We start from the raw sequence: 19,355 nt of genomic DNA, 5'->3' as shown, positions 1-19,355 counted from the left end.
TATCTTGTGCATCCGCGGCCTCTTCATCCTCTGTGACTGGGGGGACAGCAGTCACACCTGTTTTGGGGCGCAGACCTGCCACCTCTTTACCCGCAACAGCCAGCGTGATTGGCAGGTCATCATTTTCTTTGGAGGTGGTAACACCAGCTGGTGTTGAGCGCTGTCCGACATCGATAGCACCACCTTTGGATCAAGGCAACCTAACATGTCCGCCTGCATCTTCCTCACAGACCGGCAGCTTGCCGGGGACACCCTTATCAACCCCGTCTAAGCACAATAGCCAGCCCTCGGTCCCTCAGATGTGGACAAGTAAAAGACCATTTCCTCCTAGCCATGAGAAAGCTAAGAGGTTGAATTTCACCATCTGCAAGCTCTTGGCTACAGAAATGCTGCCTTTCCGCCTGGTGGACACAGAGGATTTTCGAGACCTTATGTCCGTCGCAGTGCCCCATTACCAGATGCCCAGTCGGCACTACTTCTCAAAGAAAGGTGTGCCTGCGCTCCACCAGCATGTCGCACACAACATCACCGCTTCTTTGAGAAACTCTGTGTGTGACAGGGTGCATTTCACCACAGACACTTGGACGAGTAGGCATGGACAGGGGCGTTACATGTCGCTGACTGGGCACTGGGTAACTATGGTGACAGCAGGACAAGGGGCTGCTGTCCAAGTCTTGCCGTCCCCACGAGTTGTGCGTCAATCCTCTTTATGTCAAAGTTCCTCCACTTCTTCTGCCTCCTCAACCTCCTCTTGGTCTTCCACCTGCACCCAAAGCCTGTCTGGTCATGCCACAAGCTTTCTAACTGCGCAGAAGGGATCCTGCACACCTCCTTACTATGCTGGCAGTAGGGCTCAACGTCATCAGGCGGTTTTTACTTTGAAATGTCTGGGAAATGTGAGTCACACAGCTGAGGAGTTGTGGTCAGCTCTGGAGAACCAATTTCATGAATGGCTGTCTCCACTGGACCTGAAACCAGGGAAGGCCGTGTGCGACAATGCTGCAAACCTGGGTGCGGCCCTTCGCCGGGGCAATGTCACACACGTGCCTTGTATGGCTCACGTGTTGAACCTGGTTGTCCAGCAAATTTTAGCCCACTATCCCAGACTAGATGGCCTTCTGCAGAGGGCACGGTCGCTGTGTGCTCACTTCCGCCGTTCGCATCCCGCAGCTCAGCGACTTACATCTCTACAGAAGTCGTTGGGCCTGCCACTTCACCGGCTAAAATGCGATGTGCCTACCCGGTGGAATTCAACTCTGCACATGTTGCAGCGACTGTGGCAGCACCGACAAGCCCTGGTGCAATACGTTCTGACGTATAGCCTGGGCCAACGAGATCCAGAGGTGGGGCAAATCACGCTGGAGGAGTGGTCTCAGATCAGGGACCTATGCACCCTTCTGCACAGTTTTGAAATGGCGACGAAGATGTTTAGTGCTGATGATGCCATTATCAGCATGACTATTCCGGTGATTTACATGCTGGAGCACATGTTAAACAGAATTCGGAGTCAGGTGGTGGCACAAGAGGAGGTGGAGGAAGTAGAGGAGGAGGAGTTGTATGCGGAAGGGCTAACATCCGCAAGGTCCAGGCGGTCGGCAGCACCAAGGCGGCAGGCATGTGAGGGTGGGGGAGATGGTTTTACCAGGGCGCATGGTAGCAGCCAAACTAGTGAGGAAGGTGCAGGAGCCCAGGAAGAAGTGGAGAACGAACTGATGGAAGACTCATCAGATGAGGGAGACCTTGATCACATTTCTGTTGTGCGAGGTTGGGGGGAGAGGACAGAGGAAGGAAGCATGATTGTTACCTCGCCACCAACACAACAGGGACTTGGTGCTCCTGGATGCGCAACACACATGAGTGCCTTCTTGCTGCACTACCTGCAACATGACCCTCGAATTGTGAGAATTAGAAATAATCCTGACTACTGGGTTGCCACACTGTTAGATCCCCGGTACAAAAGTAAATTTGCCGAAATTATTCCTGCCATAGAAAGGGATGCACGCATGCAGGAGTATCAGCAGAGACTGTTGCAGAATCTTACATGTGCTTTTCCTCAAAACACCAGTGGTGCACGTAGTGAATCTCACAGTTCCAACTTGCCAACCGTGGGACCGTCAAGTGTTCAGCACTCAAACCGTAACAGAACCACAGTATCTGCTGGTAACATCAATTTTTCGGAATCATTTCACCACTTTTTTAGCCCATCCTTTGCAAGGCCACAGGAGACAAGAAGTCTGACACATAGTCAACGCCTAGAGACGATGGTACAGGAGTATCTCCAAGTAAACATTGAAGCCACGACTGTGTCACTGGACCCTTGCTCTTTTTGGGCTTCCAATCTGGATAAATGGCCGGAGCTAGCCACTTACGCCTTGGAGATCTTGTCATGCCCCGCAGACAGCGTTCTGTCTGAAGTGTGTTCAGCGCTGCTGGTGGTGTGCTGACAGATAAGCGCACGCGCCTCTCCACTGATAATGTAGACAGACTCACGTTCATAAAGATGAACAAATCATGGATCCGAAACGACTTTTCTACCCCTGTGTCATCCTGGGGAGAGTAAAAGCTTGATGATTGGTTAAAATCACCCTACCAACCGTTTTAAGCTTTCAAATTACTAATCATGTTTATCTGTATCTTGACTGGAAAATAATTTGGGCTTTGTAGCAGTGTGCAGCACTGATCCTATTAGGCCATCTATAATAAGCTCCACCAGATTTAAAATTAAAAATAATTTTTAGCTGCATATAGCCCGGAAAATAATTTTGGGGCTCCGAGATGCGCAAGACACATAAGTGCCTTCTTGCTGCACTATGTAGCGCCGGCGTCCCTGCCCTCTGCTAGGCAGGGACGCTGTTCCCCTCACCTCCCTGCTCCGTGCCCGGCATCCTCCTCCCGCTCTGCTGGCAGCGCGCGCTCCTTCCCGTCCACTGTGCTTAGGGCGCTCGCGCGCACTCTCCCTCCCTCTTAAAGGGGCCGCGCGCGCCGTCCTAAGGAGTCCCCGGCCAATGGCCGGAGGACTTCACCATATATAAGGCACCTCCTCCAAAATGGAGGTGCCCGAGCAATATTGTTGCACTGTTCACTACTCTGCTTCAGCCCTCAGGTCCCGTTGCCAGTTACCTGCCAGATTCCTGCCTGATTATCTGCTACCTGCCTGCTAGTCTGAGGTCCGACGGTCTGCCTTACTACTCCTGTCAGTCTGTCTAAGGACCAGCCTGCCCGCTCACCTGGGAGCGCACATCAGCCACCTGCCTGCTTGCCTGAGGTCCGACGGTCTGCCTTACAACTCCTGTCAGTCTGTCTATGGACCAGCTTGCCCGCTCACCTGGGAGCACACACCTGCTACCTGCCTGCTAGTCTACCTGGAGGCTCTGCCGTCACGTGCTGTGACCACCCGCCTGTCCAGAGACTTCTGCCCGCTCACCTGGGAGCGCTCATCTGCCGCCTGTCTGTTGGTCTTCCTGGAGGCTCCGCCGTCACATGCTGTGACCACCCGTTCATCCAGAGACTCTCGCCTGCTCACCTGGGAGCTCACGTCTATCATCAGCCGCCACAGGTCGTACCAACCCTTTACCTAGAGACTGCCCCGGTCACTTGCCGTGACCATCTGCCCATTCATCCAGAGACTACCCCGGTCACTTGCCGTTACCTCCAGCCCGTTCACTCAGAGACTGTCCCGGTCACCTGCTGTGACCTCCTGCCCATCTTCCCTGGTCGCCACCCGCTCCCTTACAAGGACTGCCCCCTTGTATAGTAGCTCAGAGATTCCGCCTCCCAGACCCGTTACAGTTTGCTCGGGCCATGGAACCCGGTGGCACCCAAGCTCCCTCGCTCTCGGACCTGTGTCATGAACTGTCCCGTCAAAGGTCCCAACAGGAGTCCATCCTGGGTCACCTGCGGAATGTCAATACTCGCCTGGACACTCTGACTGCTCCACCAGCAACCTCCGCCAGTGCCATGTCTCGCAATCCGGCAGCTCCGCTGCCCACTAATACCATGGTATCCTACCCCGGACCCCGGCTTTCTGCACCTCCTCGCTTCGGAGGCGACTCCGCCCAGGCTCGGGGCTTCATAAATCAGTGCACCCTGCACTTTGAACTATTGTCCCACTAGTTTAACTCCGACCGGGCCAAAATTGCATTCATCATGTCCCATCTCACCGGGGAGGCCCTGGCCTGGCTAAATCCTCTATGGGAGAGAGGAGACCCCCTGGTGTCCAACTTGCCTGCTTTTCTCACGGCTTTCCGGAAAGTCTTCGACGAACCCGGACGGAAGACCTCATCCGCATCATCACTGCTACGCCTCCGTCAGGGAAGTCTCACCGTGGGCCAATATGCCATACAGTTCCGTACCCTTGCCTCGGAGCTGGCCTGGGATAACGACGCTCTGGTATCCGTCTTCTGGGAGGGTCTGTCCGGCCGTATTAAAGATGAACTTGCCGGTCGGGACATTCCTACCACTCTCGATGACCTAATAACTCTTGCCACCCGGATTGACCTACGGTTCCAGGAGCGTGCCAAAGAGGTCACCCGTGAGAGGAGGTTACCATGTCTAGCTCCTACTTTTCAGAAACCCGTCACTCCCTCCGTCTCTACCCAGGTACACTCTCCTGAGTCTATGCAGGTTGACCAGACCAAGATGGTCAAAACCCGTCAGGACTTACGCCGTGCCGAAGGGAGCTGCTTCTACTGTGGCAGTAAGGAGCACCGGATCCGTGCCTGCCCGGAGAGGTCGGGAAACGCCTGTGTCTAGGTTCGCTCAGAGAGGTCAACCTAGACAAGAATAAATCCTCTCCATCTCTGCTGCTGTCAGTCTCAATCGTCTGCGGGGAGAATCGTTATTTCGAACTAGCCCAACTTGACTCTGGAGCAGCCGGGAATCTTATTTCACAGTCCCTGGTAGAGAAATACCGCATCCCCACCAAACCTCTGGCTGTACCCTTGTCTGTTGCTGCCGTGGATGGGGGCCTCTTACCACGCCCCATCCAACTCATCACTGAATCCATTACTCTGCAGGTGGGAATGCTGCATTCTGAGAGTATCTCCTTTCATGTTCTTCCTGGACTCTCTCACGCCCTCTTGCTAGGCCTACCTTGGCTCCAGAGACATGCACCCGTGCTTGACTGGCAGACCGGAGAAGTCCTTCGCTGGGGACAGGACTGCCATAATACCTGTCTGGTTCCCGTCCATCCCGTCCGTCCTTCTCCTACCCCAGCTAATCTACCTGGACTTCCGATTCCTTATTGGTCTTATACTGATGTCTTTAATAAAAAGGAAGCAGAGACACTACCTTCTCACAGACCATACGACTGCCCTATCGACCTGTTACCTGGTACTACTCCTCCCCGTGGGCGTATTTATCCTTTATCCGCTGCTGAGACCCAGTCGATGTCCGAATATATTGAGGAGAATCTGGCCAGGGGATTCATCCGGAAATCTACCTCCCCGGCGGGAGCAGGCTTCTTTTTCGTCAAAAAGAAGGACGGCTCTCTCCGTCCCTGTATAGACTATAGAGGCCTTAACCAGATCACGGTGAAGAATAAGTACCCCCTTCCGCTCATTCCGGAGTTATTTGATCGTCTGAGGGGGGCTAGAATCTTCACCAAACTGGACCTCCGTGGGGCATACAACCTGGTTCGTATCCATCAGGGGGATGAATGGAAGACGGCATTCAACACCCGGGACGGCCACTATGAATATCTGGTAATGCCCTTTGGTCTCTGTAACGCTCCTGCCGTCTTTCAAGAGTTGGTCAATGACATCTTCCGGGACCTTCTCTACTCCTGCGTAGTGGTGTACCTGAACGACATCTTGGTCTTCTCTCCGGATCTCCAGACTCACCGGAGGGACGTTCGTCAGGTCCTGCTCAGGCTCAGGCAGAATCACCTCTTCGCTAAATACGAGAAATGCCTCTTTGAGCAGACCTCGCTTCCGTTTTTGGGCTACATTATTTCTCAGACCGGCCTACGAATGGATCCAGAGAAACTGTCTGCCATCGAGAAATGGCCTCGACCGGAGGGGTTGAAGGCCATTCAGCGATTCCTGGGCTTCGCCAACTACTACCGCCTCTTCATACCACACTTCTCTTCCCGGACTGCCCCAATTTCCGCGCTCACCCGTAAGGGTACTAATCCCAAAGAGTGGCCGCCCGAAGCAGAGGAGGCCTTTCTTTCCCTAAAACAGGCCTTCTCTTCCGCCCCGGTGCTGCATCGCCCGGACGGCAACAAGCAGTTCTTCCTGGAAGTTGACGCCTCCTCCTCTGGAGCCGGAGCTGTACTTACTCAAAAATCATCTTCCGGGAGAATGGTAACTTGTGGCTTCTTCTCCAAACTCTTCTCCTCTTCTGAGCGCAACTATTCCATAGGAGACCGAGAGTTATTGGCCATCAAACTGGCATTGGAGGAGTGGCGTTACCTACTCGAGGGGGCTCTTCACCCGGTAATAATTTACACTGACCACAAGAACTTGGCTTACCTCCAGCATGCCCAGAGACTTAACCCGCGCCAAGCCCGGTGGTCCTTGTTTTTTGCTCGCTTTGATTTTGTTCTTCATTTTCGCCCGGCTGACAAAAACGTCAAAGCAGATGCCTTGTCACGATCCTTTCTGGTGTCCGATCTCGAGGAAGAACCTAAACATATCATCGATCCCGCCAGAGTAATGCAGGTGGCTCCCGTGAGCCTAAATCGTCTCCCTCCCGGTAAGACGTTTGTATCAGTACCTGATCGGGAGAAGATCCTACACTGGGGTCACTCGTCTAAACTAGCTGGCCACGCCGGTCAGAAAAAGACCCTCCAGCTTATTGCCCGGCACTACTGGTGGCCTACCCTGCGCAAGGACGTAATAGACTTTGTTTCTGCCTGTGTGTCCTGCGCCCGCAACAAAGTCCCGAGACACCTGCCAGCCGGTCGCCTTCTTCCGCTTCCTGTGCCTGCTGCCCCCTGGCAGCATATTGCTATGGACTTCATAACTGATCTCCCCGTCTCTGCCGGTTGTACGGTCATTTGGGTGGTCGCTGACCGCTTTTCCAAGATGGCTCACTTTATTCCCCTGCCTGGTCTCCCGTCTGCACCCGAGCTGGCTAAAGACTTTATCCGCCACATCTTCCGTCTTCATGGCCTGCCTCTCCACATCGTGTCGGATCGTGGGGTACAGTTCACCTCACGTTTCTGGAGAGCCACTTGTAAACTGCTAGACGTCACCCTGGACTTCTCTTCCGCTTACCACCCACAGTCTAATGGTCAAGTGGAGCGGATCAATCAGAACCTGACCAGTTACCTCCGGCACTTCGTTAATGCCCATCATTCTGACTGGGTGGATCTCCTACCATGGGCCGAGTTCTCCTATAACAATCACGAGAGCGAATCCTCTTCCAAATCCCCGTTTTTTGTAGTCTTCGGTCAGCATCCTCGGATTCCTTTTCCTGTCTCCACCTCTGTGGACAACCCGGCTGCGGAATCTCTCGTTAGCAAATTTTCCTCCATTTGGGAGAGTACCCGATCCGCACTCCTCCAGTCGTCCGAACGGATGAAAAGACACGCTGACAAAAAACGCCTGGATCCTCCACAATTTCGTCCTGGAGATAAAGTCTGGCTCTCGTCTAAATATGTCCGACTCAAGATACCTTCTTACAAGTTAGGGCCTCGGTTCATCGGTCCTCTGGAGGTCATCAGTCAGATCAACCCGGTGGCCTATAAATTAAAACTCCCGGCCAACTTACGGATCCCTAACTCCTTCCATGTATCTCTCCTCAAACCTGTGGTACTTAACTCTTTTTCCAAGTCTACAGGTACGCCTCCTGCTCCGGTTTCTGCTGAGGACGAGTTTGAGGTAGAGAACATTCTTGCCCCCAAAAGGGTAAGAGGAAAGACCTTTTTTCTAGTGGATTGGAGGGGGTTTGGTCCTGAGGAGAGAACGTGGGAGCCCCGGGAGAACATCCATGCCCCTCTTATCCTAGCTAAATTTCTGTCTGGCCTAAAAAAGGGGGGGCCTAAAGGGGGGGGTACTGTAGCGCTGGCGTCCCTGCCCTCTGCTAGACAGGGACGCTGTTCCCCTCACCTCCCTGCTCCGTGCCCGGCGTCCTCCTCCCGCTCTGCTGGCAGCGCGCGCTCCTTCCCGTCCACTGTGCTTAGGGCGCGCGCTCTCCCTCCCTCTTAAAGGGGCTGCGCGCGCCGTCCTAAGGAGTCCCCGGCCAATGGCCGGAGGACTTCACCATGTATAAGGCACCTCCTCCAAAATGGAGGTGCCCGATCAATGTTGTTGCACTGTTCACTACTCTGCTTCAGCCCTCAGGTCCCGTTGCCAGTTACCTGCCAGTTACCTGCCAGATTCCTGCCTGATTATCTGCTACCTGCCTGCTAGTCTGAGGTCCGACGGTCTGCCTTACTACTCCTGTCAGTCTGTCTAAGGACCAGCCTGCCCGCTCACCTGGGAGCGCACATCAGCCACCTGCCTGCTTGCCTGAGGTCCGACGGTCTGCCTTACAACTCCTGTCAGTCTGTCTATGGACCAGCTTGCCCGCTCACCTGGGAGCACACACCTGCTACCTGCCTGCTAGTCTACCTGGAGGCTCTGCCGTCACGTGCTGTGACCACCCGCCTGTCCAGAGACTTCTGCCCGCTCACCTGGGAGCGCTCATCTGCCGCCTGTCTGTTGGTCTTCCTGGAGGCTCCGCCGTCACATGCTGTGACCACCCGTTCATCCAGAGACTCTCGCCTGCTCACCTGGGAGCTCACGTCTCTCATCAGCCGCCACAGGTTGTACCAACCCTTTACCTAGAGACTGCCCCGGTCACTTGCCGTGACCATCTGCATGTTCATCCAGAGACTGCCCCGGTCACTTGCCGTGACCTCCAGCCCGTTCACTCAGAGACTGTCCCGGTCACCTGCTGTGACCTCCTGCCCATCTTCCCTGGTCGCCACCCGCTCCCTTACAAGGACTGCCCCCTTGTATAGTAGCTCAGAGGTTCCGCCTCCCAGACCCGTTACACACTACCTGCAGCATGACCCTCATATTGTCAGAATTCGAAGTAATCATGACTACTGGGTTGCCACACTCTTAGATCCCCCAAACTTTTCGATCAACCTTTTCATTTTAATAAAGACCAAAAAAATGGTCATTTTTGAAATTATAAGCATTAGCAGGTTGTTAGAAACTGAAATCAAACAGTTTTCAACTCAAAACTTTATTCTAGGTGATGTTACATTTTCACATAGGACCCCTTGTTCGAAAGGAGCTTCTGAACTCTCTCGTCCATTGAATTTGTCAGGTTTTGGATGGTTTCTGCTTCAATTGTTTTGCATGAGGACAGAATACCCTCCCAGAGCTGTTGCTTAGATGTGAACTGCCTCCCGCCATCATAGACACTCCTTTTAATGATGCTCCAAAGGTTCTGAATGGGGTAGAGGTCAGGGGAGCATGGGGGTCACACCATAAGTTTGTCCCCTTTTATGCCCATATCAGCCAGAGATGCAGATGTTTTATGTGCAGCATGAGATGGTGCATTATCATGCAGAAAAATGATCTTGCTGTGAAATACACGGTTCTTCTTCTTGAACCATGGCAGGAAGTGCTGTTTGAGAAAATCCACATACATTATGGAGTTCATCTTTAGCGCCTTCAGGGATCCTAAAGGGGCCGACAATCTCTCTCCCCATGATTCCAGCCCAAAACATTACTCCACCTCCTCCTTGTTGGCGCTGTAGCCGTGTTTGCGTGGGGTGTCCATCAACCAGCCATCCTCCACTCCATCCATCTGGACCATCGAGCGCTGCACGGCACTCATCCGTGAACAAAACAGTTTTGAAATCAGTCTTCATGTAATGTTTGGCCCACTGGAGCCGTTTCTGCTTGTGTGAAGTGGATAGAGGAGGTCGACAGGATGGCGTATGCACAGCTGAAAACCTCTGAAGGACCCTGCATCTTGTTGTTCGGGGGACGTTGGAGGCACAAGCAGCTTCAAAAACTTGTCTGCTGCTATGACAAGGCTTTTTTGCCGCTGCTCTTTCAACCTGACGTAATTGCCTGTAGGAAAGAGTCCTCAATTTGCCCTTATCAGCACGCACACGTGTGTACTGTGAATCAGCTACATACTTCTTGATTGCCAAGACACTTCATCCTGATCATCGCACAATGTTGATTGTAGTCATGCCTTGACCTAAACACTTCACAATTTGTTGCTTCTCAGCAGCCGACACATTCTTTTTCTTTCCCATTTTGGCAGAAAATGTAGGCTGCTTAATAATGTGAGAGAGCCTTCTTAAGTAGTCTTGCCTTTCATTGGACACACCTGCCAAACTAATTAGCACAGGTGTCTGCAATTGCTTACAGTGATATAAAGAGCCCTGACACACATCACCATCAATGAGTTTAACTGACAAACAAACAAATTCTTCCCTTATCACTCCTAAACACTTTTTGCATAATAATTTGGAACGCAGTGTACATGTGCTTTTCCACAAAACACCAGTGGTTCACGTAGTGAATCTTACAGTTCTAACTTGCCAACCGTGGTCTGTATGGAATTGTTCAATAAAGGGCCCAAAATTAAGATAACATAGATGGGAGAGGTCTCTATGAATAGGAATTCCTAAGTATTTGATACCCTGTGAGGGCCAGGCAAAGGGAAAGTTGGACTGGATGGAATCCTATATGGATTTGAGGAGGGAGACATCGAGGGCCTCAGACTTCGCTGCATTGATTTTAAAATTTTACCATATAACAAAGTGATCTATTTCAGCCATAACAGCAGGGATTGATATATGTGATTGAGTGATATATACTAGGACATCATCAGCAAATAGAGAGCACTTGTACTCGGTGCCTCCCACCTCAATCCACCTAATATTGGGGTTATGGCGAATTGATGAGAGCAGGTGCTCCGTCACTAGGATGTATAAGAGAGGGGACAGAGGACATCCCTGCCTTGTCCCATTGGTGATTGTGAAAGGTGATGAAAATGTTCTGACGCACCCCCTGGGCCTTGGGACACCCGGAGCCGGACCCTTTTTGGTGGATGCTGGTGGTTGTAGTCTTCGTGGCGGCGACCCGGTTCCATGGCTCAGGGCGGTCAAACCAGTGGCGGAACTATTTATGTGGTTTTGATGTTTAAATGTCCGACTACTCCACCCGTGGATTGCGGTCAGAGTGAACCGCCGCTACAGGGCAGACCGCTGAGGCTGGTGTTGTGGGTGCAGCAGAGCGTAGCATAACTCCCCACGGGAGGAGTATAGCCTCAGGGCAGTGTATGCGGAGGATGGGGGTGATGGTGCAGGGCAGCAGCAGTAACGACACGGAGTCAGTGATGCAGTCCAGGGCCTTTACTCACAGTTCTTATTATCCAGACCACGTCTGCAGGTAACGGCTGCCCACGTCGTACTGTGCTCACCAGGTGAGGGGCTCAGACAACTCCCAGATAACTTTGGAGCACTTCACAGGACCCCCTTTGTGTGTCCTTTGTCTGGCCTTTCTTACCAACACTTCTGTCCGGCTGCCTCGTGCCTCCTCTTGGTAAACTTGGCGCCAGTTTCCCTGACCGTATGTGGTGCCTTCCTAGCGGGTGTAGCGAGGGGCTGCGCCACATAAAATGTCAGAGCCTCCGGTTTCTAGCTGAGGGTCGTTTCCTGCCTCCACTAGTTCGGGGACAGGTCTCCCCCTTTGGCCTGACCCCTCCACGCAGGTGGATTCGGGCGTGCGGTGGCGACTCGCCCGTCCGCACCCCTGGGATCCCTTCATTCCTCGTTTCTGGAGCCTTCTCCGCTCCTCTTCCTTCCTTCTCCCTCTTCCAGGCCTGGGCCTCTGTTACTAGGCCCGCCTCCGGAGCAGAGCTCATGCAGAGCCCCTGCTCCCTGCCACTTCTGCTCAGACTTCTCTGCACTGAACTAAGATGGTGCCCACCTTTTATACTCCCTTCTCAATGCACCCAGGAACTGCTTCCTCCCTGCTCCTGCACTACAGGGTTCCCCTTCCTCAGTGTTCCCTCCCCCCACTCCAGCCAGGGACAGGGACTGTCGTGCCCATCTCAGGGGCATATTGGTCGCCCTGCCCCACGGCAATGTGGTGTAATGCATGCAGGTGTCGGGTCCTGATCCACACTCCATCCTTACCTGAGAGTGAGATATCACACCTCTGAGTGAGGTGCAATACGTCTGTAGCAACCGAGCCCTCAGGGTGCTACAGTTCCATTTATCTTCAGCCTAGGTGACGTATTGCGATACAGGGCCGTGATTTTGGCTATAAAAGGGTCCCCTAGACCCCTACCCCAAGCTTTTTAAGAGAATCATATATGGCGTGCCAGGAGACTCTATGGAATGCTTTCTCAGCATCCAACGAGAGTATCTAATTACAAATTTTTAACTGCATCTAGCCCAGGAAATACTTTGTGCCTAGTAGCAGTGTCTGCTAGTCAGCGGATTATCCCGGCTGTTAAGCAAGCTACACCACCTGTAGTTTAGACACTTAATTTTTTCAAAGGAAATGCTTCGGGACCATGGGATACTTAGTGAAGAGCATCAGGAGGCACCCCAAGGCATAGGGGCTGGGACTGGCAGTAGGATGCCTTGCGGTGGACAGCCGAGCTCGATCCTTATAAAAGCTTTTTAACTGCAGCAGCTTTAGTGGACGCTACTGGAGCTGGAATTACCGCGGCTGCTGGATTGAGACTTGCCCTCCAATAGATCCTTGTAAATGGATTTAAAGTGTATTCATTCAAATTAGGGAGACAATTTAAATTAAAAAGCTTAGAGCTGCCTCCACCACAGGGGGGCTCGCTCGACCCACCAGCGGACAGGCACCAGTATTGGGAGAGGGGGGCTGGCCGTCAGGGTTCACCGCGGCTCTGGCACAAACCCAGCGACACAGAGGTGGCACGGGCAGGAGCGGACTGAACATGTCGGCTTCTCACTTTTTGGATTTTAGAAGGGCATGACATGCCTATATTTGTGTCTCCCTCTCCTTTTACTCCTCCACCTCTTTTCTTTTCGCATGACTATATGTACTTGTCACTTTTCCATGTGTTAGTTGTGTCTTCTGAGCAGTTTGTCAGCTTTTGGACACCTTTGAAGGTGTTTTCTATGTGTTTCTATGTGTTTTAGTTTGCCTGCCATTGGTTTTAACGGTGTTCGAAGGTGTTCGACGAACAGTTCGACGAACAGTTCGGCGAACACACGGGTGTTCGACGAACCGAACCGAACTCGAACACTACGGGGGTGGCTCAACACTACTCTCTGCCCTTTACTGATCCAGCCTCTGGCCCATCCATCTGGCCCATCAAGAGTCACTCTCATTTCATCAGTCCATAAAACCTTTGAAAAATCAGTCTTAAGCTATTTCTTGGCCCATTCTTGACGTTTCATCTTAGGTTTCTTGTTCAAAGGTGGTCGTTTTTCAGCCTTCCTTACATTGGCCATGTCCCCGAGTATCGCACACCTTGTGCTTTTTGATACTCCAGTAACGTTGCAGCTCTGAAATATGGGAAACTGGTGGCGAATGGCAGCTTCATGCTTGATTTTCCTCAATTCATGGGCAGTTATTTTGCGCCTTTTTTGCCCAACACGCTTCTTGCGACCCTGTTGGCTATTTGCCATGAAATGCTTGATTGTTCGGTGATCACGCTTCAAAAGTTTGGAAATATCAAGACAGCTGCAACCCTCTGCAAGACATCTCACAATTTTGGACTTTTCAGATCCCGTCAAATCTCTCTTCTGACCCATTTTCCAAAGGAAAGGAAGTTGCCTAATAATTAAGCACACCTTATATAGGGTGTTGATGTCATTAGTAGTGTTGAGCATTCCGATACTGAAATATCTGGTATCGACCGATATTCGCTGTATCGGAGTTCCGATACTGAGTTACGATACTTTCAGAATATCGAATACCGGAATCGGAAGTTCCCATAATGCCTGCGCTCTGCAGTGTCTCTGAAGGATGACAAGCTGGATGGCAGCGCTCAGCTTACTGTGCTTGTCATTTAGTGTTAAAGGATTTATTAAAAAAATTAATAGAGTTTTCATGCACCGTCTCTTTAAAAAAGCTGGCCGGAAATTCAGCATCGGTACCCGACAATTTAGAATAGAAAAATAGAGCATCACACATAGATTAGATAGATAGAAACATGTCAGTCACATATATAAGAAGTACAGTGACAGTGTTGCTTACTGTACTTGTCATTTAGTGTTAAAGGATTTATTAAAAAAAATAATAGTGTTTTCATGCACCGTCTCTTTAAAAAAGCCGGCCGGCAATTCAGCATCGCTACCCGACAATTTAGAATAGAAAGAATAGAGCATCACACATAGATTAGATAGATAGAAACATGTCAGTCACATATATAATAAGTACAGTGACAGTGTTGATTACTGTAATTGTCATTTAGTGTTAAAATAAAGGATTTATTAAAAAAAAATCGGCGTGGGGTTCCCCATAATTTTAGACTCTAGCGGAGGTTAAGCAGACGGCTGGGGCAGATATTTGAAGCCTGGGAAGGGGGTAATACCCACGGAGCTTCCCAGACTACTAATATCAGCCCCCAGCTGAATACCTAGCCTTTACTAGCTATTAAAATGGGGAACCCCCAAAAAAATGACGTGGGGTCCCCCCTATTTTAATAGCTAGCAAAGGCTAGGCAGACAGCTGGGGGCTGATATTAATAGCCCAGGAAGGGTGACATGAATATTGGCCCCCTCCCAGGCTAAAAACACCAGCCGTCAGCCGCCCCGGAAATGGCGCATCCACTTAGCCTCACTCTTCCCACTGCCCTGTAGCGGTGGCATTGGGGTAACAGGGCTGGGGTTGATGTCAGCTTATAAGGCCAGCTGACATCAAGCCCAGGTTAGTAATGGAGAGGCGTCTATAAGACACCCACATTACTAACCCCATAGCAAAGTTAAAAAAAAAGCACAAACACCCAGAGTAAAGTACTTTAATTGAAATAAACACACAATTCTTTATTGTTCTAAATTAAACCATACTTACCATCACGCCCATTCCAGCTGAAGCCAATGTCTTCTGCAATAAATGTAAAATAATAAACCAACATCATCCTTACCTTTCCATGGTTCCCACGACAGCTTCAGCTTTGCTACATTCACATGACAGGCTGGATCGCAGCCGAAAGCTGCCATCCAGCTTGCCATGCCGCAGACACTGAGAAGCGCAGGCATGCTTGCGCTCCTCAGTGTCTCGCTGTGACGGCATAAAGATGAGCCGAGGTCATGTCCAATGAACTCGGCTCACCTCATGCACGTCACTGACAGCGTGGAAAAATTCTCCTGCACTCAGCGCTTCAGCATGAGAATTCTCCCACGCTGTCAGTGACGTGCATGAGGTGAGCTGAGTTCATTGGACATGACCTCGGCTCACCTTTATGCCGTCACAGCTAGGCACTGAGGAGCGCAAGCATGACTGCTCTTCTCAGTCTCTGAGGCATGGCAAGCTGGATGGCAGCTTGCTGCTGCGATCCAGCCTGTCATGTGAATGTAGCAGAGCTGGAGCAGTCATGGGAACCATGGAAAGGTAAGGATGAGGTTGCTTTATTATTTTACTTTTATTGCAGGAGATCGTTGGCTTCAGCTGGAATGGGCGTGATGGTAAGTATGGTTTAATTTAGAAGAATAAAGAATTGTGTTTTTATTTCAATTAAAGGACTTTATTCTGGGTGTTTGTGTTTTTTTTTTACTTTGACTATGGGGTTAGTAATGGGGGTGTCTTATAGACGCCTCTCCATTACTAACCTGGGCTTGATGTCAGCTGGCATTATAAGCTGACATCAACCCCAACTCTATTACCCCACTGCCACCGCTACAGGGCAGTGGGAAGAGCGAGGCTAAGTGCCAGAATTGGCACATCCTATGGATGCGCCATTTCTGGAGCGGCTGACGGCTGGTGTTTCTAGCACTGGGAGGGGGCCAATATTCATGGCACCCTTCCTGGGCTATTAATATCAGCCCCCAGATGTCTGCCTAGCCTTTGCTAGCTATTAAAATAGGGGGGACCGCACGTCATTTTTTTGGGGGGTCCCCCATTTTAATAGCTAGTAAAGGCTAGGTATTCAGCTGGGGGCTGATATTAGTAGCCTGGGAAGCTCCGTGGGTATTACCCCCTTCCCAGGCTTCAAACATCTGCCCCAGCTGTCTGCTTAACCTCTGCTAGAGCCTAAAATTACGGGGAACCCCACGCCAATTTTTTTTTTAATAAATCCTTTATTTTAACCCTAAATGACAAGTACAGTAATCAACACTATCACTGTAATTCTTATATATGTGACTGACATGTTTCTATCTATCTAATCTATGTGTGATTCTCTATTTTTTCCATTCTAAATTGTCGGGTACCGCTGCTGAATTGCCGGCCGGCTTTTTTAAAGAGACGATGCATGAAATCACTGTTATTTTTTTAAATAAATCCTTTACACTAAATGACAAGTACAGTAAGCAACACTGTCACTGTACTTCATATATATGTGACTGACATGTTTCTATCTATCTAATCTATGTGTGATGTTCTATTCTTTCTGTTCTAAATTGTCGGGTACCAGTGTATGCCGCTTCTGAATTGCCGGCTTTTCATGTAATACATTCTACACTATTCTTAGTTGTTTTCCTTCATGTAGAATTAACCTACAAGGAAAGAAAGGGTTTATTTTTATTCCGATATTTGTATCCCATTGACTTGCAATGGTTTCCGGTATCGGAATCGGCGATATCCGATACTTTTTGGGTATCGGTCCGATCCAATCCGATCCGAGATTTCCCGATATTGGAAGGTATCGCTCAACACTAGTCATTAGTCAACACCCCTCCTCATTATAGAGATGCACATCACCAGATTTACTTAATTAGTAGTTGGCTCTCAAGCCTATGCAGCTTGGAGTAGGACAACATGTATAAAAAGTATCATGTCATCAAAATACTCATTTGCCTAATAATTCTGCACACAGTGTAGTTACCTACAAAGTGAGTGGACCCAATAATAGTTAGATATAAGTACTCCAGGAGTACATATATATCCATCTGAACTAAAGTCCTTCTGAGGACTAATCCAGCTGCATATATTCAGTGGTGATAGCAGGAGTTAGGCAAGCAGAGAAATTTGTGAACACTATACAGCACAAAAGTGTCCATTGCACATTCTGTCTGCTCCTGCTGTTACAGATATCTGTAGACATAGCCCCAGATATCAGGGTACAGGGCTATTTTTTTTTTTTTATCTTAATCCTTATTATTTTCTAAAAAAGTAATAGCGTCCAATGTTTTACTGCTCTATTTGCTTGTCAGCATTGCAGAATACAGCCAGATCTTTTCTATCATCAGACATGAACCTATATTACAGCAATAAAAATCCTGAAATTTGCAGCAACAGTGGAAAATATTGTCTTCCATTTACAGTTTGTAGCAGTGTGTCAGTGAAGCTATTCACATGTTGTCGCTGGCAAAAATAGGAAACTACAATCCCGCTATTTAAAACCGTGGCATTACTGATGGTGATGATGCAGAGGCCGAGGCTGAGGCCGTGGTCTATCTAAAATTGTGCCACAACAAACACCCATATCTTCTTGCTCGACCTTCCTGTCCCAATTAATAGGGGACTGCAGAACACCACTATTGAACACAGAGCAGTGTGAAAAGGTTATTGGCTTGATAGCAGATAATGCTTCCAGTCACTTTGCCACCACCACCACCACCCTGTCTTCCACACGGTCAAGTCTCAATAGCCGTGAGTCTGGACCACATATTCCTCACCCTAATCCTCCTTCCTCCCACCATGTCGAGTACCAGGAGACAACTGATCGCACACTAGGATACTCCATAGAGCTGTTCACTTTTTTTCCATTTATAGATTTTTCCGGCCTCTCGCCCGGCCAGCTTCAAGCGGGGCAAGAGGAGATCGCATGTAGCGATGCCCAAATATTTGATCAGCCATGATTACACGAAGGCAACGGTGGGAAAGTGCAATTACTGTCACAAGAGGTGGATGATGATGAGACACAATTGCCTGAAAGTCAGGAGGAGGACTAAGGTGCAGAAGTGGAAGACGAGGTGGTGGACGATGAAGTCACTGACCCAACCTGGCAGGGTGACATGCAGGGCCAGGACAGCAGCACACAGGGAGAAGGAGGCATAACACCACAACAGGCAGGACAAGCAGTGTGGTGGCCAAACAGAAGGCGGGCAACCGTTCCCCGGAACACCAACACGACGGAAGTTGCCAGTACAACTGTTAGGTCTTCCCGAGTCTGGTTCTTTTTTAAAGACTCTGCAGATAACCCCCAAAAGGCCATTTGCACCATCTGCCAGGCCAGCATCTGCAGGGTTAGCAAAAGTAGCAACCTGACCACCAGTAGAATCCTGAGGCACATGACAACAAAGCACCCGAATAGGTGGGCCAAACGTCAGCGTCCAGAAACAGAGTCTGCGGGTGACACCACTACTTGTTTCGCTGTTGTGCGTGCCCGCAAATACCCTGTCCACTGTGCATGATGCCTCCCGCCCTGCACCTGTTGTTGCACACTCGCAAGTACCACAATCAGCAACCACATCCACGTCCTTGTCCTCCTAAATTTAGGCAGCCGTTTCAGTCACTGCATATGCAATAACTGTATAGCAGAACCGCTCCTTTATAAGGGGAAGATTTTGTTACTGAGACCCACCTCTATGTGTCTTCAAATTTGTATTGGGGTATTTCCCAAATTTAGGTAGCCGTTTTAGTGACTCCATACGCAATACCTGTATAACTTTCAGAGTCCCTCCTTCATAAATTAAACAGAATGTGTCTGATCATGTCTCACACACCACATGGTAGATAAGGTAGTAAAATGTTAAACTTACATTTAATGGTAAATGTTTTTTTTACCTTTGAAAGCAATGCAAAAGTGCAAAAACGCATCAAAAATGCTAAGTGGGAACATAGCCCAAAATGTGGAGGATCATTTTTATTTTTTTTTTTTTTTTTATTTTGCCTTATATGCAAGTCATTACCCTGGAAATGATGTTCCTTATCATTTTTTTCCAGGAAAATCCATTTTGGTTTTCTTTTTCTATGTTTTATTGTGAGCCTGTAAAAGTGGCATAATACTCTGACAACCTTGTTCACAGCAGTGACCTGGGAGTCAGAGATGCTTCCAGGGGTCTTCCCCATGCTGTTTCCATGTCATTTCAACACTGTTCCCATTCATTTGGGCAATTTTTAGGACCTCTGCAGACCTCGGGGGGGCGCATGAAAAATGCTCGAGTTTCCCATAGACTAACATTGGGCTCATTGCTCGGGTCGAGCACCCGAGTATCCCAATTTGCTCGACTTGAGCAATAAGTACCAGAGCATAATAGTGCTCGCTCATCACTAGAGCAGACACCTTCCAAAATGTAG

The sequence above is a fragment of the Phyllobates terribilis genome, unplaced genomic scaffold (genome assembly GCF_046119375.1).
Source record: "Phyllobates terribilis strain yellow unplaced genomic scaffold, ASM4611937v1 Scaffold_1__5_contigs__length_1240528914, whole genome shotgun sequence".
Taxonomy (NCBI): domain Eukaryota; kingdom Metazoa; phylum Chordata; class Amphibia; order Anura; family Dendrobatidae; genus Phyllobates; species Phyllobates terribilis.
Note: the sequence above shows the minus strand (reverse complement) of the source record.